Source organism: Trachurus japonicus, chromosome 5 (assembly GCF_045865225.1).
Source record: "Trachurus japonicus isolate A0001 chromosome 5, Traja_1.0".
Classification (NCBI taxonomy): Eukaryota; Metazoa; Chordata; class Actinopteri; order Carangiformes; family Carangidae; genus Trachurus; species Trachurus japonicus.
This window is the reverse complement of record NC_140911.1, coordinates 6555879-6580893: the sequence shown is the minus strand read 5'-3', so window position 1 is coordinate 6580893 and position 25015 is coordinate 6555879. Positions and strand designations below refer to the sequence as shown.

At 43.6% G+C, this 25015-nt stretch overlaps 1 long non-coding RNA gene across 2 annotated transcripts in view; it reads right to left on the bottom strand.

The window, feature by feature from the left end:
• LOC146986945 (uncharacterized) overlaps positions 1–25015 on the bottom strand; it is a 45427-nt gene that overhangs the window by 8700 nt on the left and 11712 nt on the right. The window contains exons 3-4 of one of the 2 annotated variants that reach the window (XR_015035905.1): positions 19137–19284; positions 17438–17575 (exon numbers count right to left, since the gene is read on the bottom strand). This is a non-coding gene — a long non-coding RNA (uncharacterized LOC146986945). The remainder of the gene's footprint in view (positions 1–17437; positions 17576–19136; positions 19285–25015) is intronic. The other variant, XR_015035906.1, reaches the window with a different exon arrangement.

Here is a 25015-nt window from a genome sequence, read left to right as displayed (position 1 = left end):
GGGAGCTTTACCACGGAAGACTGTCGCAGGCCAGACAGAGTAAAACACACACACACACACACACTGGAACATCTGACCCTAGACTCACATCTTCTTTACAATCTGAATTAATTTTATGTGTCATTGGTGAAGATGATGGCGAAGGTACCGGTGCTCACTGTGTTGGACCTACCGGTATTCCAAGGTTTCTATGGTCTATCGACTACTGTAAATCGGAGGCCCATGGTGTAGTAGAGTAAATATGAGATGGATTATTACCATGGTAACCAACTTCAATTAATCATAAAAAGGTGCACAAATGCACGCATTAATAAAAACAAACAGATATTTATCAGTTGTGTCTTTTTTGAGTCTTCATTAAGTAGTAGCTAGGGTCATGTATGTACACACATTCATGATCATGATAAAAAAAAGCTGTGAGTCCTTGTCCAGTTGGTTTCTCTATGGAGTTGGTTTAAACTGCTTCAATTGGTACTGTACTGTAAAATAAGTCAAAAGCTACATTTTCTAAAAAGCCTTTTCAATGTTTATCTTTAGAGACAAGGTTTTAAAGGAGTGCAATCAAAAATGTTTGGGTATTTATGAGTTTTGCCATTCAAAGCAAGCAAATTTTGGAGTTATATAGGTATTCAAATTATTTTTTAAGCTTGGAGGAGGAGAAAGGACCAGTGCCTCTCAAGGTTGCTCTGATTGTAGTTGAAGTGAGTTGGTGTCCTTGCACTGTCCAGTCCTTGTATTCTCTTGTGTTTGTGAAGGTGTATGTGTGTGTGTGGGTGCGTGATGGTTTCTGTGTGTGTGTGTGTGTGTGTGTGTGTGTGTGTGTGTGTGTGTGTGTGTGTGCGTGTGCGTGTGCATGCCCATGCATGTGCTTGCATGCATGTACACATTAATAAAAACATTTTTTATTGACAGCCACTGTGCCGGCAACACAAAAGATGTCTGAATTCCAAGTCTGGAATTCATTAAAAGACACTTTAGTATTCAGGAAGACAACAAGATCAAATACTGAATACAGGTTGCATGCTTGAAAAGTTTTACTCAACCAAACTCAGCTCAACAAATAATAAAATATTCAAGCTGGCACAAATAACTCCCAATTAAAAGAAGTGGCTATTATTACACATGATCATTGCATACCAAGAACTTCTCTGCAGCATTATTCAAAAAACATCTTTCACAAATATAAAAGATAACTGTTGACAAAGAATAGAACTGGTTAAAACATCTTAAATTGTTTGTCCTTGAGCATTACTGGAGTGCAGAATAACATCGATACATTCCCTCCAAAATATAGCCATGAGGAAAGATTGAGATCTTTAAACCACCTGAGCACCAGACAGAATTTCACCAGCCTTCAGCCACTGAAAATACATCACAATCTCTATTCAATGACTACAGTGTTGAAAGTGTGTCTGGTGTTCAGAAGGAGGAGCAAGGCTATTTTACTAACAGTTAAAATCACACAGTCCTCAGAAAAGGGACCCAAGAGCGCGACTCAGGAGGCAGATGTTAAAGTAAAGAGTTTTTACTTTGGGGAAGAAAAAAAAACAAGGATACAAAAATCCATGCAGCCAAACAAAGTACAAAGGGGCAGGCTGAGGCAAAACCCAAGTGTGGTGCAAGACAGGATCAAAACGACCCAAAACTAGTCAGGCAAAGAGCAGGGCACTGGAAAAGGTAAGGCCAATGACACAGAGACAATCAAGAGGAGAGCAAGTAGAAATGGTACAAATACTAATGAGCTAAAAAGTAAATGTGTAACAGGTGAACAGGTATTTGAGAAAGAGAAGTGGGAGGTCGTATAGGCAAAGGACATCCCACCACTGGCGAGGATGGGACAGATGGAACTCCGGGTAACCACGAGTAGGGTGGGATTCAAGACTGAGACCTTCAGGTCCTGGGACCCTCCTCCCTAAGTGTCAAGTGTATCAAAGGTTTTCGATATTAAGAATGGTCCAACAAATCTGGGAGACATTTTTGGGTCTTTGACTGTAGGGATGGCCAAATTCGCAGAACCAGGTGCCAAAGTGCAATATGTACCTCAAATTGGCTGGTCTTTGATGACCCCCAGTCCAGAGAAGTTTATTTTCCTTTTTGAGTTCACTGGATTACACCTTGTGATCCTTTGCTAGCACGAGGAGAGCCTCACCCCCAGGTCAGAAGTATCAGTCTCCACCACAAACTGCCTGGAAGAATCAGGAAGAAATGGAGGCAAAGTTGACTTGTCACTTGAGCATCTTAAATGCTGAGAGGGACCAGCAGAAGAGGCTCTTAAATCAAGGGGCATCAATGGAGCTATAATTCTGGATGAAGCCTCTATAGAAGATGGATAATCCTTGGAAAATTGAATTTGTTGTGGGTTGTGAGCTGGGGCCACTGCATAACCACTTGGATCTTGGCCAGGTCCATCTGAATGCGTCATCCAGAGCACAAACCAAGAAGAAAACCTCTAGGACATGAAGATCACACTCTTCTGTTTTCAGTTGGTTCTCCAACTCTCCCAAACACAGACCAAATGAAATTTGTTGAAAACAATGGCACCTTGCTGATGAGATGATTGGGGGTGTTGGGGGCGTCTTTGATAATGGAAAACAGGGTCTTATGCTTCTTGTCCAGGCAAAGAATCCTTCTAGGGCCTAGATGTACAGAGCTGTAAGAAGAGTTGTAAAGTTCTTACAAATTTGTAGAGTTGATGAGGAGGCTGGGACATGGCATTCGCCTGGTTGTAGACCTCCTTGACATTGATTCCTTTAGGAAGAGATTTGTCTTTGGCAGCTCCAGGAGGTTGGAGATACTCAAGGGCAGGGCAAGAGATCGCATAACTGGCTCTGATGTGACAGAGGAGGTGTGAACAGGTGCATGGGAAACTGGATGGGCCTGGACTGACACTTCCTCTCTCATATGGTCATCAACAAAAACTAGTCAGCTCAACAAGAGCATCTAGTTTGCTGGGTCATTTTCAAGCAGCTTGTTCATCTCTCATCTCATCAATCTCATCAAATACAAAATCCAACAACTCCAAAACGCTCTCGTGGACAAATTGTGACCCCCCAAAGAGATATTGATTCAGCTGTTTCGCAATAATTTACCTCTAAAACAACTCTGTCTCATAACGTTCCGTTATTATCTCAGCATAGTGAATGTGCAAGTCACAACTTGTCCACCAGAGCATTTTGGAGTTGTTGGATTGTGTATTTGATGAGTGTGATTAAAGAAACCAAGAAATCCCATAAGCCTCTGTAGCGTAGCTCTGAGCAGCTCTCGACTCTGCTCCGCCGTTCTAAAAATAGCTTGCACCGACAATTAAAGGTAACAAACCTACTGCTATGACTACAGCGATTATGGCAATGGGCCAATTTGCCAAAATGTTGAACTATCCCTTTAAGGCTAATGCAACAACTTGCTGTGCCCTGTCCCGCAAAGTATTTTTCTCGTAACCAAGGTAAGTTGAAACTCATGGCGAAGTGGGAAGAAAGTGGGCTGGTCCAAGATAGCCAGATTTTATTGTGACAGGTTTCAGAGACAGACATAAAAGTAAAGTAAAAAGGTAAATATGCGTGAGGTCTGGATGAAAACATGTGGGCAAAGAACAGACTGTGGGAAAGGTGAGACATTTGGCACAGAGACAACGTGGCTGGGAGCAAGTGGAAGCAAACCAGTAAAATTCCTAGAGATCTAATGAGGGAATTTGGAAGCAGGTGAGTCGGAGGGGGTGGGGGCGTGGTACTGTAGGTGGGAGTGGCAGAGTCTAAACTGCCATCAGACTTCAACCATGTGATGCACAAACAACTGGTTTTAATGAGTGAAAATGTGAACGAGCAGATACAAAAGAAAATGTCGAGGGTGAGTTTCATATCTCTGCTAAAAAACTTTAATGTGGCAAATAATCTGAGCTTCCCCCCAGTGAGTCAGAACCATAACATCTGTCCTGTAATGTAACTCACAAAGGGGGGGGACAGTTTAAGTGATGCGCGTATCCTTTTCAATGTCGCCCTAAGGGTTCAGTGCATGGAGGGGGAGTGAGAGAGTGTATAAGTGTGCATGTGTGCGCATGTGTCTGTGTGTGTGTGAGAGAGAGTGTCAGGAAACAGGATGGCTTCAGAAGATTTATCACTGCTTGATCAGGTTGCGAGTGAGTTACTGCTGTTTAACCCCCCCTCTCTCTCTCTCCCTCCTCCTCCGCCTCCTCTGCCCAGGGGCCAGGGTGGTATATCTACCTCTATATGACACATGCATGTACGCACACACACACATCGCAGGGCAGTATATCAGCTTGTCTGTGACAGGCTCTGTGTGTGTCTCTCCCATCATCTGGCCATTAGACAGTAATGGCTGGGAGAGGAGAGTAGGGTTTCCCTGTGGGCTCAATACAACAGCATTTATTACACACAACAGAAGCACCATCCTGGCCCTGCCACTCACTGGATGGAGGGGGAGGGAGAAGGAGGGGGAGGGGGAGGGGGGGAACAGGCAGCTATAAAAGTGGGCGGGAGTGTAGTAGCATGTGTAGTGTGTGTCAGGAGTTCAAGGGAACTTTGTGTACTCTCCTGTGTTTCAGGTGTTTGTTTTCTGGCTGCTGAGTTTATCATTACAGAGTTTAAGTTTGTGAAGAAGCAATGACACAGTGAGACCCTGAAATCAAAGCAGCATAACATAATTCAGCCATTGTTAATTTGAATATTTACATTAGAGATTTTCAAAATAAGACAAGTAAAAATGTCAGCACCTTATGAACTTGAACAGAAGTAGGCGATCCGGTCGTTTTGGCTAACTTCTTGTCAGCCGATGGAGTTAGCAGTCCCCGCCCTCGTCCCTACGTCACCACATTCACATGCATCCCTTGGCTGCACACACAGAGAGGACTGCCCCTTTATGCCGTTCTCTCTCCTCATTGGATAAAGGTTGTAGGATACAAGGAAAGTTTTCTCCTCGGCTTACAGCAGAGCAGAGTGACTGACAGACCCGTGTTTCAGACCAAATACTCTATATGTGATTGTGTTAATATAAGTCTTAAATAGTTATATCTTCAGACAGCAAACATTCCGCTTACTTCTGCTTTAAGTCGACAGATATCGGGGGAGTTTGCAGACTTTTTACTTCACCTGTTTGCCATTTCTTTACTGTGTAGACGTCAATGACTGAACCATCATCCCTTCTTGGCAATTTTTATTATTATTATTATGATTATTATTCAGCCTTGGAGATGTAAGTGGACATATTTGAAGTTTGGACAAAGCCATTCCCATCTGCTCGGTTTGAGCTCCATATTTAAACCGCAAACGACACTAACAAGTGAAAGCAAGTAAACACATTTCTCAAAAAAATGCTGAATTATTCCATTGAAGCAACAGACTAACTTCGAAAAAGGAAATAAAGGAAAATTCATCATAACATTCTTCTGTAATTTCCACTGTGGCCACTATTCAGAAAGCTTAGTCTAGCAAAGGGGGGGAATGAAAAGGCTGAACTTTGAATCAGAAAATAATGGCTACACAAAAGCAGAAGAGCATGAAACAACGGTCTTAGAAATGATGGAACATGGCAAATTCGATGACAGATAATAAAACTCCTTCTTGTGCTCTTGATACCGCTCAGGTTCCCCTGAGCGAGCCTCCTCTGTAACCCCCCGAAGCAGGATTAAGAGGCGTGAAAAAGAAGGGTTTCACATGCGGGACACAGGGATGTACATCATGTTAGCGTCGCACAAAACATGTGCGAATGGGCTGTAATTCCCCAGTTTAAGTCCCTTATTTCCATTTTGTCATGTCTGAGCGCCTGTCATGCTTTTGAACAAACATTGACATAATTAAAATGCAAATGCAGTTTGGTGTTGGAGGAGACAGAGAGAGATCTCTAAGCTGATATGCACACAGATACAGACGCGCAGAAGGAGAAACAAGCGCACAAACACACACACACAAACCCTGACAGGAAATAAAAAACTCGATGTAACGAACAATGATAAAGGTTTAGAACAAATTCGCTGTTTGAGCAGAAAACTATTGAGCAGCGTGTAAGTGGGTTTTTGTTCTGATCCTCTGAGTGTACCGTTGTGTACATCTGGATGTGTATGTGTGTGTACATACATACACACACACACACAGGGCTCCGTGGGCTTCAGGCTCCCCAGCCCCTGGCCTTTATTAAGAGCAGTTGTTTGATGAGAAAAGGAGCCGGCCTTCACTCTAGGGCCCGAGAGAAGCCTGGGGAGTGGGTAAGTGGGTTAACCCAGAGGCCCAGACAAAGCCTGAGGAATGGATAAGTGGGTCACCCGCCCTCAACTCAACACTCAAAGGATCCACTCTGACTCCTCTCCCTTTTATTATTAGAGCTGGTCTAATGTGTGAAGGGACCTCAGGAAGGAACACAGCACTCATCTCTGCATGAGCGAGTGAGTTTGTGTGTATGGGTATGTGTGCGTGAGTGTGTAGCTGAAGAACAGAAAACGCGAAGGTCCTTGAAGACCCTGAGAAATTAGAGGCACCAAGTTAAAGGCTGCTCCACAGGAAGGTATAGTGTGAACAACAACACAGCAGAAAGTGATATAGAATGAAAGTGGCATCTTACGTGAAGGATGCTCACCTTAGGGGGGGGGGCGTGCTGGGAAAATGCAGCGGAGACGGCCCCATTATGTTGTTGTTATTGAGTCCAGAGACAGACGTTGGCTCCTGTCTTGTTTGTTTCCAAGCAGTTTAACACCGTGTCACACAGTAAACACTGTGCCTCATTCTCTCTCATGCACTTACTACTTTACTTCTTCATTTTCTTACTTCAACGTCTCTCCTTGACCAACACTGTGTTATTATTGACTGCAGGTCAGATCACACGGATTTCCAGATGATTATATCTTAAATTGAAAGACGACAGATGACATCCAGCTCATAATGAAGTTGAAAATTTAACAAAAAACACTGAAAACACTCCCTCTCCTTCCAAAAAGACAAGAATTACTCTAGATGCTACTGTATTAGCAGGACAAGTATGTACACAAATATGATTAATCCTGTTATGTTTAATAAAAGGTCTGGAAAATACTATGGAAATACTACCAATACTATGGAAATACTACCAATAAAAAACAAGACTGTTTTTCCAACTTTCAAGCAACCGTTTGATATTTTCCAAGGACAAAGTTAGTGTTGAATCTAATTTGAAATCAATTTAGTTCTAATTTGAACTTAATCAGAGGTGAATAATAATTCTGTTGATACTGTGATCTACCTGTCTTCAGTTTAGTTTGTAATAACTTTATTGTAATATTGAGCCATAAACACTGTCAAAACAAATAGAAAACAAGTCAATTTTTTTTTTTTTAAAAGGGAATGTTTTTCTGCCAAAGTGAAACCTGACACAAGAATATGTCGAATTCTTGATATTTATAAACCTACTCAGGGTATTATTCCCTAATAAAAAAAGCTAATTTCAAGTTGAAGCGCCACCTATGGGTCACACATCACCACTACTGTTTGTTTCCAATCATCCAATCACTGGTGAATTTTCTCCAAAGCAACACACACTGATGCTCTTATTGTACAAAGTACAACACATCCAGGAAGTGCAGCTTAACTAGCACAATGCAAAGAATTCACCACAACATTGTGCAGCACGGTGCACAACCAACACGGGCACACACCAACACACACACACACACACACACACACACACCAACACACACACAGAAGCACATACTTCAGTGGGGAGATCAGCAAGAGGATCAAGTGTAAAGTCTCTTGTGTCATGGAAAGGCCTTTGATGAAACAGAAACACAAACAGCGTAACCACACACACACGCACACATACACACATTCACTAACTTCTTCCTTACTGTAATTATGTTCTCACCAGATTTACTTTTATTCCTCTGTTAGCATATAGTTTCCTGTCATTTCATAGGTGTTGCATGATTAATGAATGACTTTTACTCATCCAGTTTTGAATGACATGCAACACACACATACAGTGAGAGTGAGTTCCCACATAAACAAACAGTGGGTCTTTGTATTCTGCTGCACATCACCACAACACAGATCAACAGTCCCTGAGGTAACGGCCAAAATAAAGATCTCATTACTTTACTCTCTCTCTCTCTCCCTCCCTCCATGGCTTGTCAGCTGCCAGACCCTGACGTCTCCTTTCATGTTGGTCAGGCCTCTGAGAGGAGCTGAGAGATGCTGAGAGGCGCAGAGAGCCTCCCAGGGCTTTGAGCAGCGTTTGATTCCTGCTAGATAATAGCTGGTTCACTGTCAGCCCCGGGATGATCAGTTAAATCCTTAATCACTGCCTGTCCACTCGCATGACAGTTATTTTAGGGGCTCTTTTCTGGACCTTCTCTTCTCTCTTTCCAGCGCTCCCTTCCTCCCTCCCGTGTAAAGTAATCCTTCAAGAGAAGCAACAGAAAACAGGGCAGCGTGGATGGGTTTAGGGATGGACGGATGGGAGGACATGGGGGGGTTAGAGGCGGCTTTCTGCAGGAGTGTTTAGGTGCTTATACAAGGAGGAGAAAAAAGGCCAGCCAGCTCAAAACTTGCATGCATGATATGGTGGACGACTGAAGCTTATTCTTCATGCTTGAAGAGGGTAACAAGACAGATAAGGGGGGGAGAGGAACCAGACTTTGACCTGTCAGTAGGGTTGCAAAGGGGCGGACAATTTCCGGTAAACTTTCCATGGGAAGTTAAGCTGGGGAATTTTGGAAATATTCCAAATTGGAAACTTTCCCTGGGAATTATGGGAATTTATGGGAATTAACTGGAAATTGGGGGTAATTTAAACAAACTGTGACATGTAAATCTTTTGTTTTGTCATAAGTAGACATCCATGCAAAATAATACAATTAAAAAACATGACATTTCAACAGATTTATTTATGAGTAGAACTTTATCAAGTTTTAATTCTTGTATGAACAATCAATTATTTTACTGAACAACAAAAACATGAATGTTGAGTAAAATATTACTCCCCCACCTCCCCCACCCAATCAAAAAGTAAAATGTCCCCCAAAAGTGTGGCCTGCAGGGTTCAAGAATGATGAAAAGTACGGTAATGTATAGGGCCATGGTGATATGGAATGCTCTGCCAGAGCATATTATCCAAGAACCTAACAAATACAGATTTAAAGATCTATTGAAAAAACATTTATTAGTCAAACAGCTCTATCTAGCTAAAGCTATTTGGTACAATCAATTAGTGTTTGTCTGATTTACTTGAAATATCTTAAGTCTGCTTGTGTATTGGGTACTGTTTCTGTAAGTTAATGTAGTTATGAGGAACATATGTTAATATTTGAACATCTGACTATTTCACAACTAAGGTAATAGCTACACTGTGGAAATGAATAAGGTCCAGTAATATGTGTATGTTGTTTGTATTGTTTTTGTTTTGTTGTTTTGTTTTGTTTTTGTCTTGTAGATCGTTGTGAGTTGTTGTGGTTATGGATCTTGTTATTGTGTTTATGGTGTGATGTGTTTCTGTAATTATCTATTGCAATGGATAGTTAATCTGTGAAGGTAGACTCCAGGAAGAATAGCGATGGCCTTTGCTAAAGCTAATGGAGATCTAAATAAATGAAATGAAATGATGGAGGAATGCACAGTGCATGTAGGGGGCGTGGCCTCAATAGCCCTGCAGTAAGCAATGTGCTGTGTGCATGTGATGGAGGAATACTAGCATAGATATTCAATACTACTACCAACCTTCAATTTTGTAAATTTCGGATTTATTCCCGTTTATTCCCATATATTCCTGTTAATTCCTATGGAAAGTTTCCAACTTTGAAAATTCCCAGAATTTTGCTACCCCATGGATGACTGTAGCTTATTCTTCATGCTTGAAAAGGGTAACAAGACAGATAAGGGGGAGAGGAACCAGACTTTGACCTGTCAGTAGGAAGCTGCTAAAAAAGAAAGAAAGAAAAGAAATGTAGAAATGTAGAACCGTTCTCCGTCTCCTCCGTTTTTTTTTTTTTTTTTAAAGGACATCCAAAGTCGGGCAGAGAGACAGTTAAGGCGCTGTCTGTCTGTCAGCACTGTCCTGTAACAGTGTCACGGGCTGAGCGGCGCGCTACAGCGAGATGAACGCCTCCATGTTCATGTCCAATCCGGGGGCCTTGATCAAGGCTGCTCCTCAGCCAGGTGACAGCCTCACCTACACCCCCATCCCTCCCCCTCATCCCCCGCCCCATCCCCCCCGCCTCACCTGCCTCCGTCTGGAAGATGGAGGGCACTTCACTCTGACAAAGACAGAAGCTTGGAGGTCGGAGCGGGGGATGTTGAAGTAGTACAGTTTGACTACAGAGGCATCACAGAAAGTTTTGGACAGCCCGGACATTGACGTAGTAGAGCGTGCGATACGTTATCTTTTTTTCTTTTGAAGTGCCCATAACCCTCATCGTCAGGTCTCTTGGGATTACAGTGTTGCCGTGCTTCAAGTCTAGAGGTGTGAATTCAGTCTCATCCATTCAAGTCAAAAAGGTTTCATTCACTTTGGGAACATGAAAAAAGAAAAAATCACCGATTATTGTTTCATTTTATCATTAAAATAAGATAATTACTTCTCAAAATCTGGTTTTAAAGTGAATTATTAATCAAATAAACAAGAAATATTGTGATTAAGATTAAAGATCAATTGTTTGGGTGATCACTGAAGTCAGTACAAGACATTGTTGAGACATAACTTCAGGTTGTTGGGATCTCAGCTGTTGTTTTTTTGTGCACTGAAGTGTAAAATGTTTTGTTGTATGTTAGATGAGAACTCCCTGCTGCTTCTGATGTGACACAAATGGTCTGAATTTCACTGGACCTTGACTTGGAGATATGAGTTCAGACCTCAACTTGACAACTGTGAGATCTCAGAAGGCGTCGAAAATACCAAAAAAAAGAAAGAAAAAGAAGTCAGATGGAAGAAAGAACACAAGATCCCAGATAAGCGAAATTATTTAGCTACAGCTGCTGCACTTTCTCTTTGATTATCATGACATTACAGTCGTATTTCAAAAGTGTAAAGTCATCACAGGACTGGAGGAGGAGGAGGGGGAAATCCACATTTTCGATAAATTAGCCTGATGTTCCATTTATCTTGAATCCCTTTCTTTTTTTCATCTGTCTGTCATCATTTCCCTCCCTCCCTCTTTCCCATGTGCGCCCCTGTGTGTACAGAATGATGGTATTGTGGCCGCGCTGTAAAAGGCAGACCGTGCACCATTGCCTCATTTCCACGAGTCTCCACCTCTGACCCCCTGATTCTGACTGGCGGCACTTTGCTATAAGGCACAGGGAGCCTTTCAGCCAATAGAATCGGAGCGCAGCTGGAGGTCGAGGGGTTGTGGGTGGGGGTGGGGTCACAGACGCACCATGTATGGAATTCCATAGAGCCGGAAAAAGGTCGAAGGTCACTTTCAATCACAGTCAACACAGAGCAAAGGAATCAGGAGGCTCCGACGGACACAACACAACAATGGGGAGGGAGACACGGAGGAGAGCAAACGGCACCGCGGGGAGAGAAAGGGTTAAACGATAAGAAGAGATGATGATTGTAGAGATGATGAGGCATTTATGTGGAATTTAGTGTCGGCAGGACACGATCAGGAATTTCCCAGACTGGGACTTATTCTTCTTCTCCTCCTGTCTCGTCTTACTTGTCCTGATGTCATTCATAAAATCACTAAAGCAGGAGCGGCACTGTGTCAGTCAAACAATCAATTAGTGGTTCCCAACCTTTTTTGTCTGGTGTAACCCCCTGAGACTTTCTTTCATATCATGAGTCCCCCCTCACTCACTCATACGTGTTGATGATTCTCCAAAAGTGGTCATATTATTATGCAATGAAAATCATTTTAATTTCTCTCCTTAGGTTGTACTAAAACATTTTACACTTACAGAGTATTGTATCTTAAATAATAATTCTCCTGCATTATTTGTTCTTTTGAATTTTAAGTCCAGTCGCTTTTCTGCTGTTTTGCTAACCCTCCTCTTGGCCATGTGCATTTGTGAGCAACGAAGCCGGCTCGAAATCAATCCATAGAGCGGTAGATAGCGTTATATATCATATACGATGTTACAACGTGTATATTTGTGTAGTTTAATCTGTCAGAGACAAGAGCTGGTACACCGGGTCGGCGGCCCCGATCTTACGAGGTTGGTTTTCAGCCAAGAGACGCTAGGTGGAAGGCAGAGAGCCTCCATTCTCCATAGTAACAAGTTAAGCTATTTATTATCAGAATTACTCAAAATCTGTTTAATTTAGGTAAAAATGTAGCATAGTTAAGCTACAATTCCTCCATAGTTCCTCTGTAAATGAAACATAAAAATAGATAAGAATCCGTCTGCCTTCAAAATAAAATAAATAGGCTAATAAATAATAATCAACCTGCCTTTGTTCTATTAAACTCTTTAAACATTTATAACTCTTACACTGAAGCTGCGGTGGATCGGCGGACATACAAGTGAATCCACACATAGTTTTCCCTGAACTGCCCGTGTTTAAGTTTGGCCTCTTCCTCCTGTTTGTGGCCGGGTTCCCTGGACCCTCTCCTGAGTCCGGAGCAACAGTAACTGGAGCCATTCAAGCCATTTATTTAGCTAGTCTATATTTGGCTGTTTTGGTGTTTGGTGAGGCCTTGGCATGTGTCTTCACAGAGTTACGCCACAGGTTATTGTCTCCTAGGGGAAACTAGTTGTGATGTGTTTATGAAATGATAAAATGATGGGTATATTTACTTATCATCTTGGAAATAAATTATGAAATATTTCCACGCACCCCCTACAATGTGCTCGCGTGCCCCCAAGGGGTTGGGAATCACTGAATTAGACCGTACCTGAGCTGAACAGGTGACACCTTCTGTCCTCTCGGAATACAGGAACAGAGAGAGGAGAGGAAATCTGTTTCTATGTCTCTGCAGGTTTGTTTCTTCAACACAAAAAGTCTCCATAACCTTTGTCTTAGATTGTTTCCACCGTCACCGTCCTCATAGAGCTGCTCCTGACCTCACCAACACATTATCAAACACATTAACAGTGAAGCAGGTTCTGTGGCACCTGCTGACAGAGGAGGACAAGGAGAGAGAGAATATGCCGAGGGTGGATTAAACATGGCTGAGGAGTTGTTTTGATAGGAAGTGTTAAAGGGATAGTTCAACATTTTTGGCAAAATGGCAAATTGCCATAATCCCTATAGTCATAGCAGTAGGTTCGTTACCTTTAATTGTCGGTGCAAGCTGTTTTTAGAATGGCGGAGCAGAGCCGTGAGCTGCTCAGACCTACGCTACGGAGGCTAATGGGATTTCTCGGTTTTCATCAAATTCATCAAATACACAATCCAACAACTCCAAAACGCTCTTGTGGACAAGTTGTGACCTGCACATTCACCACGCTATGAGATAATAACAGAGCGTTACCAGACAGAGTTGTTTTAGAGGCAAATTCATGCAAAACTGCTGATGCGCGTTCGAGCAGTGTCTGCATTTGCCTCGAAAACAACTCTGTTTTCCCTTTACGGTTTGTTGATGACAAAGAAAGAGTTGTGTTATCAGCCCAGTCATCGTCCTATATGGCCACTTAAGTGTTTCCAAAGTAGGTCTTGATATATTTAGGTTTTGAATCACTGGACTCTAAACTCAATGTAAGTAAAGAAATAATAACACTGCAGTAACAAGGTGCTATTTTTAGCCTATTGTTACTTACTAAAAGTTAACAATCACTTTTTGTAAAATCATGAACTTCCACGCTCTTTTTTGAACACTGTTTCTGGTCCTCAAACGCCTCATCAGGTAAAACCTATATAACTTTCTCTGTCCATAGAAGCTGCAGGAGATCTGAGCTCTGTCCTGAACATAAGTGTTGTTGTCCATTGTGCTGTATGTGTGTGTTTGATGTGTTCACTTCTGACCCTTTGAGTCAGCGCCCTCCGTGTGATCGTCCTTTACAAATTAAGAATATCTGTGTAACAGTGGTGCATAAGTTTGGTAGGTAAGTGTGAGTGTGTGTGTGAGTGTGTGTTGTTGTGTATCCGTGTGTGTGGTGTATATGTGTGGATCTCCGTCAGTGAGGAGTCCCAGGCGTGCCCCGGCTGCCTAAGCCACTTCTGAAGATCTGTTGAAAGATCATCAAGAGACTTTTTTCTCAATCTGTGTGAATGTGTGTGTGTGTTGGTGTGTGTGTTAGTGTGTGTGTGTGTGTGTGTGTGTGTGTGTGTGTGTGTGTGTGTGTGTGTGTGTGTGTGTTGTCTCTGTGGGAGCATGCTGGCTGCGTCTGCTGCTTAACACTCACTTTCATCACACACATGCTCAGAAGTGACAGTCCCTGTCTCTACAAAGGGATTTAGGATATTACCAAGAGACCTGCCATCTCTTTCTCTCTCACTCTCTCCTTCTCTCACACACACACACACACACACTCAAAAACACAAACATTCAGAAACACCCGCACGAAGCTCGCTACGAAGGGATTCATGATGTCACCCAGAGACGTAACTTAGTTCCACATAATTTCCCATTATTCCTCCTAATGAATCTTAAAACAAGATAGAGGCTGTTAAATGACTCTTCCTCTCTCCGTCTCTTCTTCTCGTCTCCTCACCTCTTGCTCATTTTTATTTCCTCCTGTCATCCCACTCGGCAAATCTCCTCCACATCCCACTCCCTATTGACACATATCCCCACAACGCACAAGCAAACGCCGGGGCCCAACAAAGGGCTAAGCGCCTAAGCTAACAACCGATACACAAAAACACAACAACAAAGCAGTTGTTGTCAGGTTGTTAAGTCCCTGCCACTGTTTCCAAGGGTCGGGGAGACGGCGAGCAGACAGAAAAGAGGGAGAACAGGATGAGATGGGCTTTGGAGAATAAAAGCCGGCTAATCCCTGCATTTGGATATGAGAAATGCAGGCCCGCAGGAGAACGCATCAAAGCCAGCGCTAAATTAGCCTACATACAGAGAGTGAGAGGAGGAGAGAGGAGAGAGAGAGAGGCCGGTGATTTGAGACAGTGAGAGAGGAGCAGGGAGAGCTAGTCTCCTAGGGCCCAGATTAGCAACACACACTCATTATTCTCCGGCATCGCGGCTGCACACAAACACACACGCACACACCCACGGCCGTGCACACAGATTAGAAACATACACTCATTATTCCGTCCCAGTGGGACGCTAAACCCTAAAAAATCCAGCACGCTTGCTGGGAGCACTTGCACACAGAGAGAGAGGGAGCGGCTAACGGAGTAACGGGGCCCAACGCTGCCTTTGTAGCTGTGCATCGTTAGCCACGCTGGGCGCTAGCACCTCATAGGGGGTGTGTGTGTATGTGTGTGTGTGTGTGTGTGTTGGTGCACAAGTGCAAGTCCATGTGTGTGTGTGTGTGTGTGTGTGTCAGGGAAGGAAAGGGGGCTGACGAAAGCAGGCAATTAGGACCAGAGGAGTGTGCTGGTTCATTCAGCTCCACAAGTGGAACCATCCAAAGCACATTAAATAAGGAAGTTGGGCAGAGAGACAGTGTAGGTTATGACGCCTCTTTGTGTGTGTCTGTGTGTGTCTGTGTGCACCAGAGAGAGAGAGAGAGAGAGAGAGAGAGGGGGGCTTAGAAAGAGGAGATGGAGCAAAGACAAGGATGCAGAGACAGAGGGTGAGCTGGACCAAAAGGAACAGAAATATTCAGATGAATCATGCAGGGTCATGAGCACAAAGCTCCTGATTAGCGGGAGTCCAGGGTGGCCAATAACATTTAAAGGGATAGTTCAACATTTTGGCAAATTGGCCCATTGCCATAATCGCTATAGTCATAGCAGTAGGTTCGTTACCTTGTAATTGTGGGTGCAAGCTATTTTTAGAACGGCGGAGCAGAGCCGTGAGCTGCTCAGAGCTACGCTACGGAGGCACATAGGATTTCTTGGTTTCCCTCATCAAACTCATCAAACACACAATCCAACAACTCCAAAACACTCTGGTGGACAAGTTGTGACCTGCACATTCACCATGCTATGAGTTAGTAACGGAACGTTGCGATACAGAGTTGTTTTTGAGGTAAATGCAGAGACTGCTGCTGAAAAACTGTCCCTGAAGGCAACGCGCATCAGCGGTTTTGCATGAATTTACCTTGAAAACAATTCTGTCTGGTAACGTTCTGTTATTATCTCATAGCGTGGTGAATGTGCAGGTCACAACTTGTCCACCAGAGTGTTTTGGAGTTGTTGGATTGTGTATTTGATGAGTTTGATGAGGGGAAACCAAGAAATCCCATTAGCCTCCGTAGCGTAGCTCTGAGCAGCTCACGGCTCTGCTCCGCCGTTCTAAAAATAGCTTGCACCGACAAATAAAGGTAACGAACCTACTGCTATGACTGTAGCGATTATGGCAATCGGCCAGTTTGCCAAAATGTTGAACTATCCCTTTAAGATGGAGAATAAAACTAAAAATGTGTTATTCTGCATTATATATAGCTCAGTGCAAAAGTTTTATTTGAGATTGCACGTGTCAAACACAGGTGACAGACTTTAATTTGAGTCTAAACACTGCACAACTTCTGACATGCAACAGGGGCTGCAGGTCCACACACACACACACACACACACACACACACACACACACACACATACACACACACAGAGCATCTGCCTCCAACAACACACAATTATACTTATTCAGAAAACTCCCCTCTGCCATCCAAACAGCAGACGTGATGATTTCCTTTGCTTGTAGTCCACAACCTGATGCAACCTATTTTCAATTTAATAATAAGACACAGTCGCCTGGGGGTTTATTAGCATTAACGTGTGACTGACAATAATGTTTTGGTCATGATTACTTCCAGGCTGAATTGCCAGCTCCTCTCTGAGAGAAGCAGGATGTTCTTTTCTTTCTTTAAAAAAAAAAAAAAATCAACTATAAGAACGGTATGCACTTAATCTGCAGTGTGCCGTGTCACTATACTATACTATGCGATGTTATCCAGCGAGTGTGACATACTTCAGGCATCTGATCGCTCGGTGGAATTTATTTGATGACATAGTTTTACAGCTGACAAACATAACTCTGTGTTCATACAACCATCGAGGACTCTGAGCCTTTTTTTGTTTTCCCCTCTGCGATCAGATCAATCTGACATATCTCAGATTTTTTTTAGGTGATTTTCTTTTCTTTTTTTGCAGGTGTGTTTGCACAGTTCAAGAGAGAAGGCACGCCAAGGTTTGAGCCCGTGTCTCAAAATGGTACTATATCAAATAATCCAATGTGTTTCAATTAGAAATTCACTCGGCACCAGTTTCCACACAGATTCAGATGATTTTTTTTTTTTGCAATGTTACGCAGATTAAATGTTTAAAACTATCTTGTTTATTTGACAAAGGTGTGAGTTTCCCCTTTGATTATAACTGGAGCACATGTAAGAAAAAATAATAATAAAGCGGTGAATGGAGTTTTGGGTGATATTGTGATTTCTCTGTAATTTCTGACCTTGATCATTTTAATCCCCCTGCTTTATCTCTCTCCTTGCTCTTCCTCATCTCCTTTATCTTCCTCCTCTCCTCAGAGGGAACTGGTCCACGTGCTGAAAGCTGCCATGTTACCTAGCAGGTTGCTCTGCTTTCCACTCTCCAAGTCAGACACACACACACACACACACAGTAGCAATTATGGCAATCAGCAAGCCGACCCAATTAGTGTTTCCTGCTTGTTAAGCCCTAGGGGTTGGCTGCCCGACCACCTCACTTTGCATAACTTAATCTGCAATGACAGGGTGTGACACCCAGACTTCTGACCCTACCAGCAGCTTGTGTGTGTGTGTGTCTGTGTGTGTGAGAACACTACTAGTTGTCCAACCCATGCGTGGTTACAATTTGCATGCACCAAATTGCTCCCAGGCCGCGGCGGCCCCAGCAGCAGCAGCCGTGGATCCAGGGGAGGAGCACTCTGCTGGGGTGTGAGTCTGAACCTGCCTCCCCTCTCTCCTGTGTCTCAACTGGTTAAAGGCTGATGGACAACTCTGTTAATATGCAGAGGCAAAACAAGGTCTTTCCTGTGGTCCATGATTCACATCAGCTGCTCTCACACTCACAGACACACACACATACGCACACTGCCTCTTATCCACTGTGTGTAGGTAGAGACTGAAAACTCCTACTGCTATGCTCAAACTCAGCTCCTCTAAGCAAGTGCCACGATAGTAAAATTTGTTTCATGGTCAAATACTTGTGCTGTTATGAAGTGTATCAGAGGCCCTCCCCTTCACAGTGAGTGGTTGCCCCGTGACACATGTTGCTAGGCATTAAACCTGACAGAAACCATGGTTACTGAACACAAAAGAAGTATTGTGGAGGTGTGTTTGATCTCAGTTTATGTGCATGTGTGCGTGTGTGTGTGTGTGTGTGTGTGTGTGTGTATGCGTGCGTGCATGTGTGTGTGTGAATGTGTGTCTGAACTCAGTGTGAACTGCATGAAGTCTGCGGAAGCTTTCTGCGAGGGGAACAAAAGCACAGCGGAGTGTGTGAGTGTGGCCATCACCCTGATTGCCGGAGAGAGAGAGAGGAAGCAAAACAACAACTTATATCTCCTTCAGCTCCCCGAGTTCCTCTCTTCTCCCTCCCTTTTTTAATTCTCCCCTGTTTTTGCTTTCTTTCTTTCCTTGACTAATTGTTTTTTGTTGTTTTTTTTTGTGTTTTTTTTTTCTCCTCTCGAGTTCAAAACTGGCAGAAGCGGGGAAAAGCGTAGCGGGGTATGTTTTGTACGAGTATCTCTCTGGTGCCTATTCCATTAAAGGCAGACTGATAAACAGGCTAGGATAATTAAAGGGGAGTGATAAATAGTGCTGCCTTAATTAAAGGGGAGTGATGAGGACACGTGTTGAAATGTTTTGTTAGCGGGCCGACGGACAGATGAAGGAGGAGAGTAATTGCTTTGGATTAATTATTTGGATACGGGCAGCGAGAGGGTACACACATCTCTTGAGGGCTCTTTCAGGATGGAGGGATGGAGAGGAGGGGGAGATGAGGAGGAAGAGGAGGAGAAAGCTGGTTTCAAGAAAAGATTTCACTGGGCTTCCATCCTCCACGAGTGAGAGACACATGGGGGAGCACATCAGGATTAAAGTCATGTTTACTTTGGCGTTTTCATCTTTATTCATCTATAGGGAGAGCCTTATTCCGAGCACACTCACCTCACACCTGGGAGCCGCCGCCGCCGCCGCCGCCGCCGCCACGTACGACCACCACACGCCTCAACTGGTGTCTGGCGAGCCGCCGTCAGAGGTGATGGGAGGATGGAGGATTGTTCCTTCACCTCTCACACTCAGGTTTTCTCAGGATCTGAGGGGAAACGAGGGAGACGGTCCAAGTTCCACCATTAATCAAAATTACTGCAGTGAGATTCAATAGGAAACATCCAGGAAAACCTCTGGGTAACTGTAGTGTATGGATGTAAGAAGCATCGACTACACAAACACCACAGGATGTAATGCAAGCTGTGAACGCACACACTTGTCTTTTTATTATAGACATAAACATTACATCACTATTAAAGCGAGTTTCAGCAATATTTCTGATGTAAGATTTTTCTAGTCCCTGTTCTTGTTCCCTGTATTTATATCATTTGTCACAGTTTGTCGCAATTAGACATCACCAACTAACTGAAGTAAAATAAGAGATAATACCGACGACAGAGGTGATAAACTCTGCACATCCTGATGATGGTGACAAGCTTCTCCTCAACCTCTCATAGTAAATATCTTATAAGGGTTAGGGTTAATATAAGGGTAGTAGTAGAGTGTAAATGCTTACATGCAAACAAACCAACACAGGCCTATTTCCTCATATTCTTGACATTCTGGAGAATGTTGATGCAAAAATCTATATATTATAATCTATACTGATGATCTGTCTCACGAATATGAAAAAAAAAAGTCAAATAAAAAAGGCTTCTTTGAAAATATAAGGCAGTAGTACAGTGTTTTTCAACCTTGGGGTCGGGACCCCACGTGGGGTCGCCTGGAATTCAAATGGGGTCGCCTGAAAAAAAATTACTGATATTTAAACTACTTATTATTGTTTTTAAAAGTATGATTAAAAACACCACACATGATCTTAAACAACTGTATTCTTGTTTTCTCAAATATAAATCAAGTTCAAATAAAATGCAGCATCTTGATTGACAGCTGCGATAACGTGACTGCAAGTGATCGCGGGGTTGCCCGAAATTTGTGATGGGGTCACAAGCCAAAAAAGGTTGGGAACCACTGCACATGCAAATGTTTGTTTGGGCTTATTTGCACATATGCACAGGCTCACACTTAATACACTTCTGTCTCCTGCTTACAGTCACTAAAAATCAGCCTACATCCTCCCTGAAGAATCTAACACACAGAAACAGCTGGGCTGATGTGAGCGCAGGATAAATTTGTGGTAATTGCACATTATGTATACACTAGTACGTCTGATCATTTGGAGATACATTTCAAAGATACTCCTCAAGTCACAAACAACTTTCAGCAGGGACAATATAAGACCAGTCTATTCTTTTTCACTTTCTAAATGCACCACTGTAAAAAAAAATAAAAAAAAAATAGTTCCATTCCTTTCATGACAAGGTCAAGTACTCTGAGAACAAACAACGGCTGCAGCCTCACAGCTAACTCATAAGATGTGGGAGAGAAACTCATAAGTAGTGAGAGAGAGAGTCTGTGCTCTTTGTGTCTATATCTTTCTCTCTTTCTCTCGATCCTTTTAAGACATTGATTATGGTGGACAGTTGTGGTTTTGCACCACTGAACTCTCGCATGTGCATTCATCTTGGTAATGAGAGGTTCATGCACAGCAACACAGCAACTATCCTCCTTATTTATATTCTCATTCACCTGTGGAAAAAGCTGCTCTTCTGTCTTCTTTCCCTGTTGCACTAATGGTCGACTCGTTAGATGTGCGACCAGTGGTTTTTATTTCCGTCCCTTTTTACTGACGTCATTCCCACAGATCTGTCACTTCAGTCGCTGAAGCTCCCACCACCAGCGCCCCGACAATGAACCCCTTCTTCAAAGCCACTTGGATCTTCTCCTTCTGACATCTTGATCTAAAAATCGGAGTTAGCTCGACCTGTGCTGCAGTTTGATCGGATATTAACGGCTCCTCTGCACCTGAGTCCAAGAATCTGCATTCATTTATGTCTCTCCACCACTTTAATCATGTGGTTGTCGGCTGCAGATCACCACACCCAACTAACAGTGCCTTAAAGGGATAGTTCAACATTTTGGCAAATTGGCCCATTGCCATAATCCCTATAGTTTTAGGAGTAGGTTCGTTACCTTTAATTGTCGGTGCAAGCTATTTTTAGAACGGCGGAGCAGAGCCGTGAGCTGCTCAGAGCTACGCTACGGAGGCTAATGGGATTTCTTGGTTTCCCTCATCAAACTCATCAAATACACAATCCAACAACTCCAAAACGCTCTGGTGGACAAGTTGTGACCTGCACATTCACCACACTATGAGATAATAACGGAAAATTGCGAGACGGAGTTGTTTTAGAGGTAAATTCATGCAAAACAGCTGAATCAATATGTCTTTGCTTATAGATGAAATTGAAGATATATACAGCAAATCATCCACAAAGGAATGTGAATAGCTTGAGGTTTGTTGAGACAAAGAGGCTCTATTAGTTAAAATTTTCTGACTAGCGCAGTTTTATTTACTTTTTGTTGAGAAACGTGTCCTCTCTAAGGTGAAATCTCTCTCATCCTGTCGAGTAAAATCTGTTTTTTTTTTTGTTTTTTTCCTCCATGTGCATTCTCTCTCTACTTCTAGCTGTGGTCCTCCTAACCAAGCCCAGAAGTCAAGCATGCGTGACCTCTCCTCTCAGCAGTGTGTGCGTGCATCCCATTGAAAGGCTTGACTTCACTATTTCCTTTTTAGCAGCGGCAGTCGGGCACTAAAGCCTAAAATCTACAGCACACACACAGTTCGCCGCGCGCACATTTGCACGCAAAAACATCTACCTCACCTCTCCACCTCCAGACTCTGTGTGTGCCTTTGTGTGTGTTACTGTGTGTTGAGTTAGTGTGTGTGAGCAGGTAGAACCATCTGTGGTGTAGATCACAGCCAGATGTCCCAGGCTCCGCCACCAGCCAGATCGCCTTACATAAATACTTTACCATGTGAGGGAATCATTTAGCCATATTAATTGACGGTAAACTTGCCCTGGAACGAAGGCCCCAGACTCCTGCACACACACACACACACACACACACTGCACTGCATCACAGGTGGGTTCCTTCACTCACAGGAGCAGCGAGTGGGTAACCGGTGGTAACCGGACTCTGATCAAAAGGAAGATTGACATAAATAAAGAGCCTGCAGGAATGCATTGTGCAAACAAAATTTGAGCTGGGCCCCAAAACATTCCCTGGAGGGGAGGGCTGAGGAGGAGGAGGAGGAGGAGGAGGTGAAGGAGTGAGAGAAGGGGGGCTAGTTGAGAAGTTTTCTTTCTTTTTTTTTATTCCCTCTTGCACTCAACTCCTGTCTTTCATTTCTAGACATGTGTCTCCGTATTCAGAGACAGATTAAAAACAAGAGCAGACCAGGTGAAAGTAGAAAGGGAGAGAGATGCAGAGGATGGTGGACGGCAGCAGCAGCAGCAGCAGCAGGCCGTCAAATGTAAACCAGGCAGATTTAAATCCAAGTACTAGAGGGCATAGCGGACTGGGTTTCGTCCCCGTAGTGACAGTCTCATGTCCTGCCACCTATTGTTGTCACTTCTAAACACCACCATGAGGCTTTTTGCGGGGGGAGTGATATTTAATCCCTGCTCACTGAACCTTTGATATGGTAGCCTTCACCCATGGGCCTCTAAGGTTTGTGTACACACACACACACACACACACACACACAGGGAGAGACACATACTGTGCACACACAACAAAAACCTGTCTGGGGAACTTCCATGTAGCTTCTGGTGTCTGTTTGTCTCCATGTAAGGCTTTAAATCTGCAGGGGAAAACAAAGTGGCATAGCCCACGTAGATGTACACACACAGACACACACACAGTACTGTACACATGGCCATAACACTACCATAAGAGGACTTTACCGCTGGCACGGCAGGGTCACTTCAACCAGCACTGGGGAATTTTTCTTTTCTTTTCTTTCCAAAACAGAACCGGCGACTGGATCGCTAAAAAAGAAGGGTTGCTAAAATCGGCCACCTACACACACACACACACACAGACACACAAACAGAAACACACAAGGAGAGAGGAGGCATGACCGTTTACTTTAAACAGAACTTTTGCGGAAGTGTTCTCTCTCCTGGGCTTGTGTCGTTAGATAATGTGGATTAAAATAAACTTTTTGGTTTACAGTTGCTACGTTGCATGCTTATCTGAGCACTTGTCTATAAGTGTGTGTGCAGTTATTCTGTGTGTGCTTGTGTGTTTCCACATCACAAAGCTTCCGGGACAGGTTGGTGAGGTGACGAGAGACATAATGGAAGGAGGGAACGGCATAAAAGGCAAAACAACAATAGAGAGATCACAACATCTCCCCTGATAGCAGGTTGCAACCTCAGTGGCTCTGTGGGGAAAACACACACACACACTAACACACACTTTTTTTCAACTGTGTTGTGCGCTCTCAGTTGGGACTGAGCGCGACCTTGTGCGGTGAAACTGTTACTGTATGTTTGTTTTTTGAGTGTGTATGTGCCTCACAGCAAGGTGTATCACCCCTTCAGGTGAGGGTAAGACATCCCTCAGGTGGGGTGAGGGTGTTGAGGGACACGGGGAGACACAAGATCCCTCTGGCATCGCTCTGGGAGAGGAGAGGAGAGGAGAGGAGAGGAGAGGAGAGGAGAGGAGAGGAGAGGAGAGGAGAGGAGAGGAGAGGAGAGGAGAGGAGAGGAGAGGAGAGGAGAGGAGAGGAGAGGAAGGAAAGGAAAGGAAAGGAAAGGAAAGGAAAGGAAAGGAAAGGAAAGGAAAGGAGAGGAAAGGAGAGGAGAGGAGAGGAGAGGAGAGGAGAGGAGAGGAGAGGAGAGGAGAGAAAGGAAAGGAAAGGAAAGGAAAGGAAAGGAAAGAAGAGGGGAGGAGAGGAGAGGAGAGCAAAGGAGAGGAGAGGACAGGTGAAGGAGCCAGGGAGGAGGAAAAGGAAAAAAGGAGGAGGAAAAAAAATAAAATAAGATGTAAGCGAAGAGCGAAAAAAGAAAAAAAAAGGAGGTGGAGCTGGGATCCTCCTCTCTCTCTCTCTCTCTCTCTTCATTCCTTCCATCTGCACCGGCCGCTTATGGAAGAAAAACAACTTTGATGGACGAAGAGAAAGCAAAAGGCAGGAAAGGGCTGAATGAAAGGAAAGAAAAACAAGAAAAGGTAAATCTAATTACAGAGGCCAGATACGGCACCAACGTTAGTTAACACTGAGACAATAAACACCACTCCCATGCAACCACACTGTGCACATGTGTGTGTCTGTGTGTGTGTGTGTGTGTGTGTGTGTGTGTGTGTGTGTGTGTGTGTGTGTGTGTGTGTGTGTGTGTGTCTCTGTGTGTGTGCTTGCATGAGTGTGTGTGTGTTCGTGTGAGTGATAGGGACCAGAGGGCAACAGGGAAAGACGAGCCTATGTTTGTTTGTACATGGCTGTTTCTCAGGCCCTTGACACTGGCATTCCAGAGTCACACACACACACACAGACACACACACACACACACGTTGACATTTCATAAGCAGTGGAGGTCAGATCTCAGCACACACACACCCTGTGGCTAACTTAAGTCCCTGCTGCTGCACACAGGCCCCAAACAGACACACAAATATATCAATAACACGCACACGCACACATTCACTAGTCTGCAGCCACACACACAATTCTTTCTTTTTTTAAAATATTTTATTTTCTAGTTTTAGATATGGAATATACTAACATCAGTATACCAACAATATAAGGACATAAGACGAAACATGGAGGATATACATAACCCTCCTTACCCTATCCACAAGTTTCTGAACGTCATCTATGGTCAAAACCGGAAGCCAGTTTTGCATTTCTGTTGGAATTGTACATTTAC